Here is a 13,554-nt window from a genome sequence, read left to right as displayed (position 1 = left end):
CCCCCGTTCTTGGCCTTGGAGTTTTGAGAGTCCAGGCTTGCCCAAGGAGGCTGAGAACAGCAATGATATTGACTCATTACACTGGCCATGGACCAAGCTTCTACACCCTGATCCTGAAGGAAAACAGCAATATCCCATCAATTCTACCTGGATGCAGAGTGGGGGTGTGGGCAGGGGGTGGTACCTGCCTATAGCTTGTCCCTAATCTGTGTGGGATGAGGAAGATCTACTGCCCTCCCTGCCTCCTCTCTCAGGCTCCCAGCTCCTCCAAAAAGCCCTCCCATAGCACTTGAGAAAGCTTATTCATACAACCGCGCAGCAAATCCTTTTATTTTCTAATACTCTGAGTAGAAGAGGTACCCTTCTGAAAAATTCAGTTACAATGTAACTTCGGACCACAGTGCAAGTGGCCAGCTGTCACAGGCATCGGGAGGCCAAAAGAACTGCAGATAATCAGTTACTGCAAAACAGAAACCAATGTGACCTGGGGCAAGTAGTTTATTCTCTCTGGTACTCAATATCCTAGCTATCAAGAAGGGGATGAAGATCTAGACTTTAGGTTGTCAGGAGCATTGAATGAGATAATTTTTGTAAAGCTCAGGACAGACTGGTGCTTAGTAGGTGCTAAAAAACCCATCTGTTTCTCCGTTCTCTGTCTAAAACATGGGCTGTCTACTCCACCTCTCAGACAAATAGTGTGATACAAAAGGTCCAGCTTTTCAGATCAGAAATACCTAAAGGACAGGATGACCCTCGGTCTCCAAGCTCTGTGGTAAGTGTATGTTATAGGGAACTGGGCCCATCATGCTAGAGGTCACTCACTGCAGTGATGATGTCAATTCACTAGGATTGTCCACATTACCCTCCCCTACCCCCAAGCAGTGGGTCTTTGAAAGAGTCTGGAGGGCACAGAACTAATCAGCTAGGGAAGTCCAAATGCAACTTCATTTCTCCCTTGGGACACGGAGGTTTGTTTAATTGCTATATCTTCGGCTCTTAAAATAGTACATAGTAGGTGCTCAATAAATTGCTAAATGATTTTTTTTTTTTTAAGCAATGGACTTTCTTTTTCTTTCAAATAAAAAGATGGGTGGGGATGGGTTAGAACGTAAATGGCAGGGTACCGGGGGCATGGCAGGGAAATGCAGCTGCCAGGCCCGCCAGCCCAGGCTCCTCCCCTGCAAAGGGGATACAGCAAAGCCAACAGTGCTTGTGTCCCCACCTTCAGGATGTTCGGGAACCAAGCTCACATGCCTGGCTTGAGGTTTATGCTGCAGTTTTCAGAAGAGAATGGGGGGGGGGGGGCAAAGGTGGAGACAGAGATAGGAAGGGAAGGAGGGAGAGATCTTGGAGAGCGGTGTGAGAGGGAGATAAGGAGATGCCCGTGGAAGAAAGGGAGTGAGGGGAGGACAGAAAGAGGAGGGAGGAAGGAGGCACAGGGAGAAAAGAACGGAAGTGGGGAGCAATCCTGGACAGTTACACAGGAAGCCTGCTGTCTCAGCCTGCTGGGGCATTCATCTCAGCAGACCCCTGAGTTCCCACTGCCTTGGCTGTCTCTTAGGGGTTAGGCTGTGCCAGGGGGAAGGTGTGATCTGGGGGTGCTCCTAGATACCAGGTGTCTGCCAGACCCTGGGCAGGTCTCAGTCCCTGAAGCACCGTGGCCCTAGTTGTATCCCATCTAGGTCCAGGGGATCCCTTAGGCAGGAGACTAGGAGGAGACTCAGTGAACCAGCCTGAAAAGGCCCTGGAAGGCTCAGACCCCTAGCTGTGCCATTCTTTTTCCACCCTCTCCATACAAGGACACCTGGCCAGCAGGGAAAGTGGGTCAGGCCACCTACATCTGACTTTTTTCTGAAAACATGCAAGGGAGCCTCAAGGCCCTATACGCAGCCTTTGCCCACCCCATGCCCAGTGATCTTTGTTGGTGGGACCTTTTAAGAAGCAGTGGGCAGTGGGAACGGATCCTGGCCTTCTCACTCAGGAAGAAGACACCCGCCAGAGCCCATCCCAGGCTGGTGGGGAAGAGGGAGTCTGCAGCTGGACACGGAAAGACCCAAATCTCAACGACGGTGACGGCGCTGCTGGGGAGCCGCCTCTACTCCCCTGACCCCGGGAGCCTGTTCTCTCTACCACCCCAGCCCCTGGGGTCTTCGGCCTGCGCACTGACCCGTCCATCTCTGGCAACTGCGCGCGGTGCCCGGCCCACCCCATCCCGACCCTGCCGGTCGCCCAATTAGAAGCTGCGTTGGCTCCAACAGATGGGAGCTGCGGCAGCCTGAGGAACAGAGCACAAAGCCCAGCTGACATTTTCCTTCCTGTTCTTTCGGCGGGGGAGGAAGAACAGGGACGGGCGGGGGGTGCCCAGCAACACCCCTAGTGCCCACCCCCAGCGCCCAGGTCTCCGGCCAGGCTTTAGCTGCTCAGCGCAGCCCTAAGTGGGGGGCAGTCCCCCCTCACCCAGCGGTTCCTCGCTGGCTGGGCAGCCACAGCCTGCGCCGCCCTTCGCCTGCAGGACAGACAGACCACCTGTGGCTGGCCAAGCCCTCCCGTCTCCCGGGCTCTGCGGGGGCCCAGAGCTGTCCTTCCACGAGCCCCGGGGCTGGGCCCAAGGCCGGCCCCTCCCCCACCCCAGTGTCCCAGCCCGGGCTGCGGACAGACCCCAGGCGGCCCGGCAGAGATCCGGCTCCTGGTTCCAGATACTTCGGGCGCACACCAAGGCCACCTTGTCCCTCCGCACGGACGCCCGAGCTCCAAGCAACGGGCGGTCCCCGCGGCCCCGGCGAGCGTCCACTCCGCCAGTCCGCCTCCGTCCCGCCCTCCCCACCGCCTGGGCCCCCTCTCGGCTCCCCGACATCTCTGGGCGCCGCTGTACCCAGCAACAGTTTGGGGCGCCTCGGTCCTCCCCGGGGAGGCGGCCGGGGGTCACGGCCCAGCCGCCCCCCCCCCGCGGCCTCGGGCGCAGTCCGCGCGGTCGGCCGCGCTCTCCCTTCCCCAGCCCTGCCTCCGTCCGCCCCGGCGGCCGCCTCCCTCCCCGAGCGCCCCCGGCCCCCCGGCCCCCCGGCTCCTCCCCCGGCCCCCGGCCCCCGCGGCCGCCCCTCCCCCAGCCCCCGGCCCGGCGGCCGACACCGCGCGGGGGGGCCTGGGCCAGCCGCTCCCCCCGCGTCCCCCCCTCCTCCCCCGGCCCCGCGCCGCCCAGGGCTCGGCCCGGGCCGCACACTCACCCGCGGGCGCCGTCCGGGCTCCCGGGGCCGCCGTCCGCCGCCCGCGCCGCCGCGCCCCTCTCGGCTCCGGCTCCGGCTCCGGCTCCGGCCCGGGCTGGGGGAGGCCGGGCGCGCCCTCCCTCCGCGCCGCGGGCGCAGGCCGGGAGGGTCTCGGGCGCCGCCGCCGCCGCCGCCGCCAGTCGTCCGGGGAGCGCTCCGGGGCCCCAGCCGGCGAGCGCGGCCGCAGCACCGCGGTTCTCGCCGCCCCCGCCCCCGCCCGCGCCCGCGCCCGCGCCCGCGCCCGCGCCCGCGTCCCGGTGCCGCGCAGCCCTGCGCGTCGTGGCCGGAGGCTGGCGGGCGGCAGGCGGGCGCTCCTTCCGCGCACCCGGCCGCAAGCGCCCCCGGCAGGCCCGCGCCCCCCGCGCCCCCGGCAGGCCCGCGCCCCCCGCGCCCCCCGCGCCCCGCGCCCCGCGCCCCGCGCTCAGCCTGCCCGCCGCTCGCCGCCTCTCCCAGCCTCCGCGGCCCGCTCCGGTCGCCGCCTCCGCGTCTGCACGCCCCGCCACCCCCCTCCGGTCCCGCTGCCGGTTTAACTCCTGAGTGGCCGGAGGCCCCCCCTCCCCATCGCGCACACGCACCCGGGAGGGAGGGGAGCCGGGTGGGGCCGGCGCCAAGGCCGGAGCTGCTGGGGCCGAGGAGGCCCAGGGGTGGTCCCGCGGCTTCGAGCGCAGGTCTCGGAGGAGAGGGGAAAGGGGATGGCGCTCCTGATACTGCCTCGGCCTCGTGCAGAGGCCAGGACAGAGGGGGAATTCGGCAGCTTTTAGCGGACAGGTGCATCTCGCAGGCGGAGCACGCTCCGAAGACCACATCTGTGCTACCCTCCCGAAGTTAACAGCGGACTGCGTGGGTTAGAACTTGTTCCTGGGCACAGACACCCCTCATCCTAAAGAATGAAGTGGACCACCCCCCCACCCCCACCCCCACCCCCACCCCCACCCTCACCGGTCCTCATGCCCTTCCAGCATTGCTCTCTGACCCGGCAGCTCTGGCATCCTGGAAGACCCAATCATGACCCTAAGTGAAGGACGTCAAGCTACAGAGGTGTTAGGCAGGAACTGGCAAGTCCGCCCAGGGGCTTGGCTTTGGGGGATGTCCGTTCAGCGGGCTATGCTGTAAACGCCGAGATAGGAGAACAGGAGTGATCCATGCAGAGGGAGGGGGCTGGGCTGCTGCCGGGTGCCTTAGAAAAGCTGGGCCACTACCACTGATTGGGGCTTAGGAGAGTGGGTCTCCTGCTGGAAGCAACCGCTTAAGGCCCGTGCCTTGGTGGGGCCCTCAGCCTGGATGAATCGCTCCCAGTGCACTAACGCACGCAAGCTCAGCTCCATGAAAGGCCACACCCCGATGATGGGTTTTGAACAGAGGCAGCAGAATCAATCATAGGGGAGTGGGCCAGGGGGAGCCCAAGGTCTTGTCGGGAGTGGCACCTATCCAGTCCGTCTTCCTTCTTTCATGGCTTGAGCTCAATGCGTCCTGCAGAACCCTGACAGAGCTTTCTGGTTCTGTCTTTTCCAAGGGCACAGCCAGTGGTAACTCCATGCCTGGAGGCTTTTATAAAGTCGGCTTGAAAGTCTGTGTGTTCTGTATGCACAGAGGGGGTTCTCACCTTCATATATCCAGTAAGCACGTATTAATTTCCCATTGTACCTCCTAAACCACCACCACCACCACCACCCCCTGTTCCCTCCACCCTCCACCCCTGCCGTGGGGCATAATGGTCTCAAGGAGCTTAGAAGGATGAGTTGGAGGTATATGAAACAAATTTTAACATTTCAAGGCAATGGAAGTGCCATAGAAATGCAGAATGAAAAAGCCATTATTGGCTAGGGTTTATTCATGGAAAGTTTTACGGAGGAGTTGAGATTCAAGCTGAGTCCAGATGGTAGGATAGGATTTGAAGTGACGGAGGAAACAGGGACCGGCAAAGGCAGGATAGTGGAGATAAGCAGAGTAGAATGGGTGGTTGTGTGGAGAGTAGGGGGCAAGAGGCAATGTATAGAACTACTATTAGATACCAGTCCTTTTCACATATTTCTCCCATTTTCTTCTCTGAGTTGGTGCTTACCCCATTTAATAGGAGAATGGAGGCTCGAAGAGTTTAAAATCTACAGGCAAAATCTGAACCCTCTTCTTGAAACACACGATGCCCCTGCTGTAACACCATATTGGAGCTATGCATGCAAAGTGGGGGCAGCCAAAGAGCCTGAATTGCCAGGCTGAGCAGTTTGGCAGTGACCCAGAGTACAAGCAATTTGGGGTGAAAGAGGCAGGAACATGGGAGACCAGAGAGGAGGCTGTGGTCAGAGCAATGAGGAGAGAGCCGTGAGCATAGAGAGTACATGCGGTGGGCCATTGTCAGAAAGTCCCAACAGAACTCTAACCCTGACTATTCTAGAGAGGGAGGTCAAAACTTGGCTCCAGGCTTTTAAGCATGAGTGTTTAGGTCCTGTGTTAATTCAGTGGTGCCACCTCGCCCTCTTGAGGGCCAAGTCCAGCGTATTCACAGACTGATCCTGAAAATGGGGAGATATTATCAGTCCTTTACCCTCCCAATGACCTGAGCACTCAATCCAGTGTTTGTCCCCCACCCCCACAATATCTGTGCAGGCTGCCATGTGTGTCTCAGCTCCGGAGCAGACTGTGCACTTCTGGGGGGCTGAGACTGTCCCATACAGCATCAGGTCAAGACTAGTACCTTACAGCAGATGCTCCGTAACCAACCGCTGAAGGACAGATGGGGCAAAGACAAGTAATGTTTGCCAAGTGGCTGGGTCCCAATTGACAGACCCTGTAAGACACACAATGGGTAAAGGATAAGGAAATCACATTCCCCGTGGGGAGAGAATGAGGCAACGTTCTCTTGAGCCGACTCTTAATTTCACATAACCCAATGGGACAGAGGAAAGACCATAGGTTTTCGAGCCAGAGATTTGAAACTATCACTTACTTTGTGTTGCTCCAGAAAAAGTCTTAACTTCTCTAAGCTCTAATTCTTGCCTATGTAAAAATATTAATTTGAGTAATCTCAATTAATTCTTGTTGAATACCAACATGTAAGGCACAATGCTAAACTCATTTATGCATCAGCTTTTTGAAAAGTCCATCAACGCTAGGACCCTGGAGGTGGGGGGAGGAATGTTTCGCATTTGTGTAACCTGTGATAACAGAGCTGAAATCTAAACCAGGGCTCTCTGATGGCCAAGGCCAAGCACTGAACTGCTACCTGGCAACACTTCTTCAAGATGAGGGTAGCAATAAGGGTATTCATTCATCCTCACAGGACTGTTGTGAGATGTAACAGAGGTTGCACATGTCTGGCAGTGAGCACTGTGTCTGACACGTAGTGCACCTCAGTAAATGGGTGTCTCTATCTCTCTCTCCCACTCTCCCTCTCCCTCTCTCTCTCTCTCTCCCTCTCCCCTCTTTCTCTCCTTCTCCCACTCTCTCTTTCTCAATCTGGCTCCCATGGCAGCCACTCCAAGCCAGATACTTTGCTGGGAAAAGATGAAGGCTCAGTTCAGTCTTTTGGAAGCTCTTAGGTAATTACCAGAGGACTTAATGGCCCTGTTAATGACCTTTCACCCTGTCCGTTTAAGCTCTAGGCTTAGCCATGCATAACTCCCTGCCAGGAAGGTGGGGACTCTGTGACACCAGAGTGTCTTTGGAGAGAGATGCTGGGTACACTGTGCCCCTATGAGTATTCCTCAGGTCAGCTCACTGGGCTCTTAATGTAGGGGTCAGATACTGAGCTAGTAGGCATGCTGTTTGTGTGGTGGGGCAGTGAGGAGAGGAGGGTTCCTCCTGGAGCCTGGCAGAGAAGCCAAGTCAAGGAAGGAAGGCTGGGGACATGGGACCACCTCCTCCTCTGGGCACTCCACTGCTATAGACAGCCTCTGCCCAGCCCTCACCTCAGGAGGCCCTGGTGGGGTCTTTGGAATCACCAAGGGCTGTTGCCCCACCAGTGCCCCTAGTAGGTAGGGAATATGGCTCAGAGCAGTGGTCCTTAGGCATAAGCCTCACCAGAGCATGTGTACAAATGCAGACCCACTGGTCTTCCTGAGAGTCAGATTCTGCAGTTCTCTGAATCTGTGTTTTGGCAAATTCTCTAGGTGATTCTGATTCAGGTCAGTGAATTAACCCTGTTTTGAGACACACTGGCCTGAGGTACCCATTGCTCTCTGACTTCTCCCTTCTTGGGCTCAGCTCCCAACTGGCTGTTGGAAAACAGTGAAAGGTGAACTCAGGGTCCCTACCAGAAGCGGGTTTGTGGGAAAGCTGATGAAGCTTAAACTTTAGGGTTGCTCACCTGTGGGATGAGGGGAGAAATCTGGGAGTTGTAGAGTGTTCCAGGTGGGGAGAGGAGGCCATTTTGCAAATAGGGAGCATTTTTATGTAAGTATTTCTGGTCAACTTAACAAAGAGACGTCAGAAGAAAGGGATCGGGGTTTCCAAAGCTTGTGTACATTGCTGTGATCTCTCTAGTTCTAAAGAAATAGTGAGGGAGTGGTAGTGACCATCGACTGAATTTTGTATTTGTTCTTTTTCTTGAGAGACTCCCACAAAACCTGGCTCTTTCCTGGCCCCTGACCTCAGGAAGCTCCAAGGATCCACAGATATCCTTGGAACACAGAGAACCAGAAGGGCAGGAGGACATTGCAGATGGCAGAGCTATGTGGAGCAGCAGGGAGTCTTCAGATTCCTGGAAAAGGCACTGCAGGTAAAAATGATGGAGGTTGAATCTGTTTTTGCCCAGAAACAATGTGATAATGGAAATTACACTCCTCACCAAGGTCCTGGTGCCCAGCTTCTTATAGGAAGAAGCATATATATACCGTAAACACCATATTTAATCAACTGTAAATGATCTACCTGTGCTCTGTTAAATTGAATCTGAGGATACAAAACAGCTAAACTGGGCAATATGGTAACCAAATTCCATTCTGTTTAATTTAATGTATTCAAAAGATTCCCAGGAGAACTGCTTTTTGGGAGGGTGGGCAAGAGGGAGACCCTCAGAGGCCCAGAGCACAACTGAAAAGGGACCATCAGGCAGCATCATTTGTGGGTGCACCTGGCTGATTGTGAAGTGCACCTCTGTAAGTCAAGCACTGCCTACACACACACACACACACACCAGGAATGGGGGATATTTTAGAGGGCTTGGGGTACTTGAAATTGGATACAGCTGGTCTAGAATGATCTTTCTGGAGGAGTACATTTTTGAGAAGATACTTGAAGGCAGAACCAGAAAATAGTTAGGTTTCCTGAGAGATGAGCACCAGGGTTGCACAGGTCATATTCATTTGACTTTTGCCCCACCTCACTGAAACCAACAGGCTGTCAAGAAGACTTGGTCCCTAAGTGTTCAATTGCCACCTTGCACCTACTTCAGTGTTTTTCAAACTGCAGGTGGAGACCCATTAGCAGGTTACAATAAGAACTTGTTTTTAAGAATAAAATGGAGGGCGCCTGGATGGTTCAGTTGGTTAAACATCTACCTTTGGCTCAGGTCATGAGCCAGAGTTCTGGAATAAGGTTCTGCATTGGGCTCCCTGCTCAGTGGGGAATCTGCTTCACCCCCTGCTCTTCTCCTCCGGCTTGTGATCTCTCTCTCTCTCTCTCAAATAAATAAATAAAATCTTTAAAAATAAATAAATAGACTAGGAAAAAAATACTTCATTAATACTTTTGTTCAGTTTCATGGAAACGTGTGTACTGAGTCATGGTGTTAGGTGTGTTTCTTTACATGGGTCTTTATCAAACCTTGATTATGTATTCCCAAAGCCTGCAAATAAGATACACGTGGGGTATCTCACGTGTTAAGAATAAAGAATTTATTCAAATCCAGCCTTTTTCCTTGGCATTACTTTTGTTGGTTGTCTTCTTTTCCAATCAGACTCTATTCATCACTGAACATTTCATTTCAGAAATGGTTCACAGGGCAAAGAAACTGGGACTCCATGTATCCAGATCCTGTACTTTCCTCTTTGTACTATCTCTGACTTCTCTTATTTTCCTTCTTATTTTCCCTCAGAGAAGGAAGTCTTTATGATCTTACTTCCAATATTTGGATTAATTCCAACATAGATCTTAGAGCTCACAGGGTTCTCCAAAAAATGATTCCTGAGGTCTGTCCCAGCAGCCACCACCTGGGTCTATTTTTGCTTTCTACACTCATGCTTCTGAAGCTGTGCGTGCAAAAGAACCACCCGAGGAATTGATTAAAACATGATTTCTTGGATCCCACCTAATGCTGAGGTGAGGCTCCTGAACTGCAATTTTGACTAGCTTCCCCGAGTGGTTCTGAGGACCACACTTTGAAGAACACTATTAATAAACCATGGAGAAATCTCCACTCTTTCCAGGAAACTCTCCCCTGTTCACTCCTGATTCTGATCACTCCACTCTGCAGGAATAGTCTCAGTTTATGCCACTTTATGTTTATGTGCAATCATTTGCACTTTGTCCGAGAAGTTACCTTATCTGGGTATCCTGCTTACTACTTAAATTATAAACTCCCCCAAGGAACTGTATTGTTCATTACTATTTCCCCAGAGTACCCAGCAGAAGACCTTGCTCCTGGCAGACTTCCCATAAGCTCTCTGTGCACAGGACAGAATCCTCCCATATATTCCTCCTGCCCTTCCTGGCCCCTAACCTCTGGGTCCGGGTTCTCATCCAGGAGTTTTTAGGGCAGGGATAAGCATCTGAGTTGTTCCCTGTATCAAACAGTACTATTTATTGGGTGATTTTGGCTCTGTCTGACTTTGTCCTTTTCATCTCACCTCCATGGGTTTAGAGAGAAGTGAATCGGTTAAAAACTAATGAGTCCAGATAACCCCCCTGGGATTGTAGCTTCATCAAGGGCTGTTATATTCTTCAGTTCTAGAAACACATCGAACAGCAAAGACGGAGAGCTGAACAGCAAGGCAAAAACAAGAATGAGGCAAGCTAGTGTCTAGGGCACAAAATTTTTGGAAGCAGTCACTCTCAGGAGCTGGTCCTGTACTTGCAGGACCCTGAGAGTGCGGGCCTTTTCACATTTTGGGCTCTAGGTGTTTCCCTGCCTCACCTTAGTCCCAGACCAGTCCCAGCCTAATTGCAGCCTAAAGCCAGGACCCAGGCCCTAAGTTCTGACTGTCAGGCCTCACAATGGACCAATGGAGAGAGGGCTGAGGATGAATGGTTCTTCAGGCAGAGGTCAGCTTGGTCCATTTTCCTGCTCTGAGGAGCTGTCCTGCATGATAAGCAGCTTGGGTAAAATTGACACTGAGCCCCTGATTCTGCGCCAGGAATGTTCCCGGCATTGTCTCACTTAGTCTCTATGAGGCTCGTGGAGGCTGGGCTCCCAGCTAGGAGGAGGCTTCAAGTCCTCTGGTGGAAGTCCACTGGATTTGTTTGTTGATTTGTTTGTTTTTTTCCCTTTCTTCTCCCTCCATAGCTCCCCTGCCTCTTATGAAAAAAAGATCCCACAATCCTTAAGAGCCACCTGTCAAAGGGATTAAAACTTTCACTTTTAGAAGCCTCATCTTTATGTTTTATCCCTATTGTACCTTCTGCCACAAATCACATTTCTGCCCATTTTACCCCCAGAGGAGATGATGAACAGCCTGTCACTGGGACCAGGCTCTCTCTGAGGGGACCCCAGGATCTTTTGGTTTATGAAGTCTTTTTTGTGTTTTTTTCTTCAGGCACTACAAACTCATCTCCTCTGTTGGGGGTTTTCTTTTCTTCTTCTGGAAGAAGAAAAATTATAAGGAGAGGAAAAAGCAACACCCTTTTTGAACTCGGCCACAGTAAGTTCTTGCAAGATACATCTAGGAAGGCAAAAGAAACAAAAGCAAAAATGAACTATTGGGACTTCATCAAGATAAGAAGCTTTTGCACAGCAAAGGATACAGTCAACAAAACTAAAAGACAACCTACAGAATGGGAGAAGATATTTGCAAATGACGTATCAGATAAAGGGCTAGTTTCCAAAATCTATAAAGAACTTATTAAACTCAACACCAAAGAAACAAACAATCCAATCATGAAATGGGCAAAAGACATGAACAGAAATCTCACAGAGGAAGACATACACATGGCCAACATGCACATGAGAAAATGCTCTGCATCACTTGCCATCAGGGAAACACAAATCAAAACCACAATGAGATCCCACCTCACACCAGTGAGAATGGGGAACATTAACAAGGCAGGAAACCACAAATGTTGGAGAGGATGCGGAGAAAAGGGAACCCTCTTACACTGTTGGTGGGAATGTGAACTGCTGCAGCCACTCTGGAAAACTGTGTGGAGGTTCCTCAAAGAGTTAAAAATAGACCTGCCCTACGACCCAGCAATTGCACTGTTGGGGATTTACCCCAAAGATTCAGATGCAATGAAATGCGGGGACACCTGCACCCCGATGTTTATGGCAGCAATGTCCACAATAGCCAAACTGTGGAAGGAGCCTCGGTGTCCATCGAAAGATGAATGGATAAAGAAGCTGTGGTCTATGTATACAACGGAATATTCCTCAGCCATTAGAAACGACAAATACCCACCATTTGCTTCAACGTGGATGGAACTGGAGGGTATTATGCTGAGTGAAATGAGTCAATTGGAGAAGGACAAACATTATATGTTCTCATTCATTTGGGGAATATAAATAATAATGAAAGGGAATATAAGGGAAGGGAGAAGAAATGTTGGGAAATATCAGAAAGGGAGACAGAACATAAAGACTCCTAACTCGGGGAAACGAACTAGGGGTGGTGGAAGGGGAGGAGGGCGGGGGATGGGGGTGACTGGGTGACGGGCACTGAGGTGGACACTTGACAGGATGAGTACTGGGTGTTATTCTGTATGTTGGCAAATTGAACACCAATAAAAAATAAATTTATTATTAAAAAAATAAATAAATAAACTGAAATTTTAAAAAAAATAAGGAGAGGAAAAAGAAAAGTGGAGGAAGAAGAGAGTTGAGGACACAAATTCTTGCCCTGTCTCCCTGAGCTGAGGGCAACCAATCTGCTGAAGGCAGGACATGGGGAGGTGGCCCCTGTAAATATTTCGCTCCTTACAGGCCAGGACCTACAGCAGGGAATCCAGGATCTTGGACCACTTCAGTGTACTTATGCACAAGTAGCTCATGGTCCAAATCCCTTCACGGACCCCAGGCCCCTGCCCCTATTGGGTGGGTCTCACCCTGGATGCCTGGGTCACAGAGAAGTGGAACTTTCAGCCTCCACATGGGAAAACAGAAAAGCTGAGGACCGGAGCCAGGCACCCAGCCCCTCTCCTTCCCTGCATCCCCTGCAATCTCAGGGATGGTCTCCCCACACACTCACTGACTTGAGTGGCTAGAGTAGATGACTAATGCATGTCATTTTCAAGATGCTCTCTCTGCACAGAAAAGCATATTCAGATCCAGGTTTTAATTGTGTGTGGTTTTAGCTGAGATGGCGTTAATTTATTTCCTTTGCTACTTCAGCGGTTCTTCATCACGGTGAAATTATCTGGAATGTATCTTTTCTCTCTCTCTCTCTCTCTCTCTCTCTCTCTCTTAAGGACAAAGAGAAGAAGCTGATCTTGTTCCTTTTCCACTGATTGAGGTCTAGAACATTCTACGGGCTGCCAGATGCTGTTTAGGGAGTGCTTCAGGTTGGAGACCCTCTCATCTCTCATCTTTCACTACCTAGTCTCCCCACCTTCCCACTGCCGTATTTCCCAAACGGAATGCTTCATGTGGCAGGACCTTAACCTCCCAGACAGACTCTGACAAATTCACCAAGAGAGCGGATTTTTCAGGTAGGGCCAGCTCCAGTCAGTTTCCAGAATGAGAGAAATGCTTTCTTGCTTGGACAACCTTTAGAGAAAAGGGGAAAAAACTTGACATCTACAAAGGGCTTCTTGGAGGAAAGGGACGATGTTAATCAAAGAAAGATGGGGCAGGAGGCACTGAAGACCCCCGACTGGTATTCCAAAGCTCTTGCTTTGTGACTTTGGTTGAGAGACAGTCTATCATGTAAGAAAGTGTTTAGGGCCAGTGTGAATATGATAACTCCCTCGAGCAACATTGTGGGGTGGTTTTTTTTTTCACCCAAAGTCTCTTTGTGATGAGCATAAAAATAGCACACACACTTTCAGAGATGCTGCTGCGTCTTGCCCCGGAACTTTGCCCTCCTTGAGAATGATCATTTCCTGTGGATCTGCACTAGCTAAGACCCTTTTATCAAGCCTGACTTACTCTAGTTTTTTACTCTAAAAGTAAAAGAATGTTTATTTTCCAAATGTAGGAGCTTAGTTTCAT

At 52.0% G+C, this 13,554-nt stretch overlaps 1 protein-coding gene across 1 annotated transcript in view; it reads right to left on the bottom strand.

Moving 5' to 3' along the window:
* The window catches only part of LRRN2 (leucine rich repeat neuronal 2), a 62,065-nt gene extending 58,463 nt beyond the window's left edge, over positions 1–3,602 (bottom strand). The window contains exon 1 of the mRNA XM_041723590.1: positions 3,222–3,602. The gene's annotated coding sequence lies outside the window, so the exon portion shown is untranslated. The remainder of the gene's footprint in view (positions 1–3,221) is intronic.
* Positions 3,603–13,554: the final 9,952 nt, after the last annotated feature.

The sequence above is a fragment of the Vulpes lagopus genome, chromosome 11 (assembly GCF_018345385.1).
Source record: "Vulpes lagopus strain Blue_001 chromosome 11, ASM1834538v1, whole genome shotgun sequence".
Classification (NCBI taxonomy): domain Eukaryota; kingdom Metazoa; phylum Chordata; class Mammalia; order Carnivora; family Canidae; genus Vulpes; species Vulpes lagopus.
This window is presented reverse-complemented; position numbering and strand designations above follow the sequence as displayed.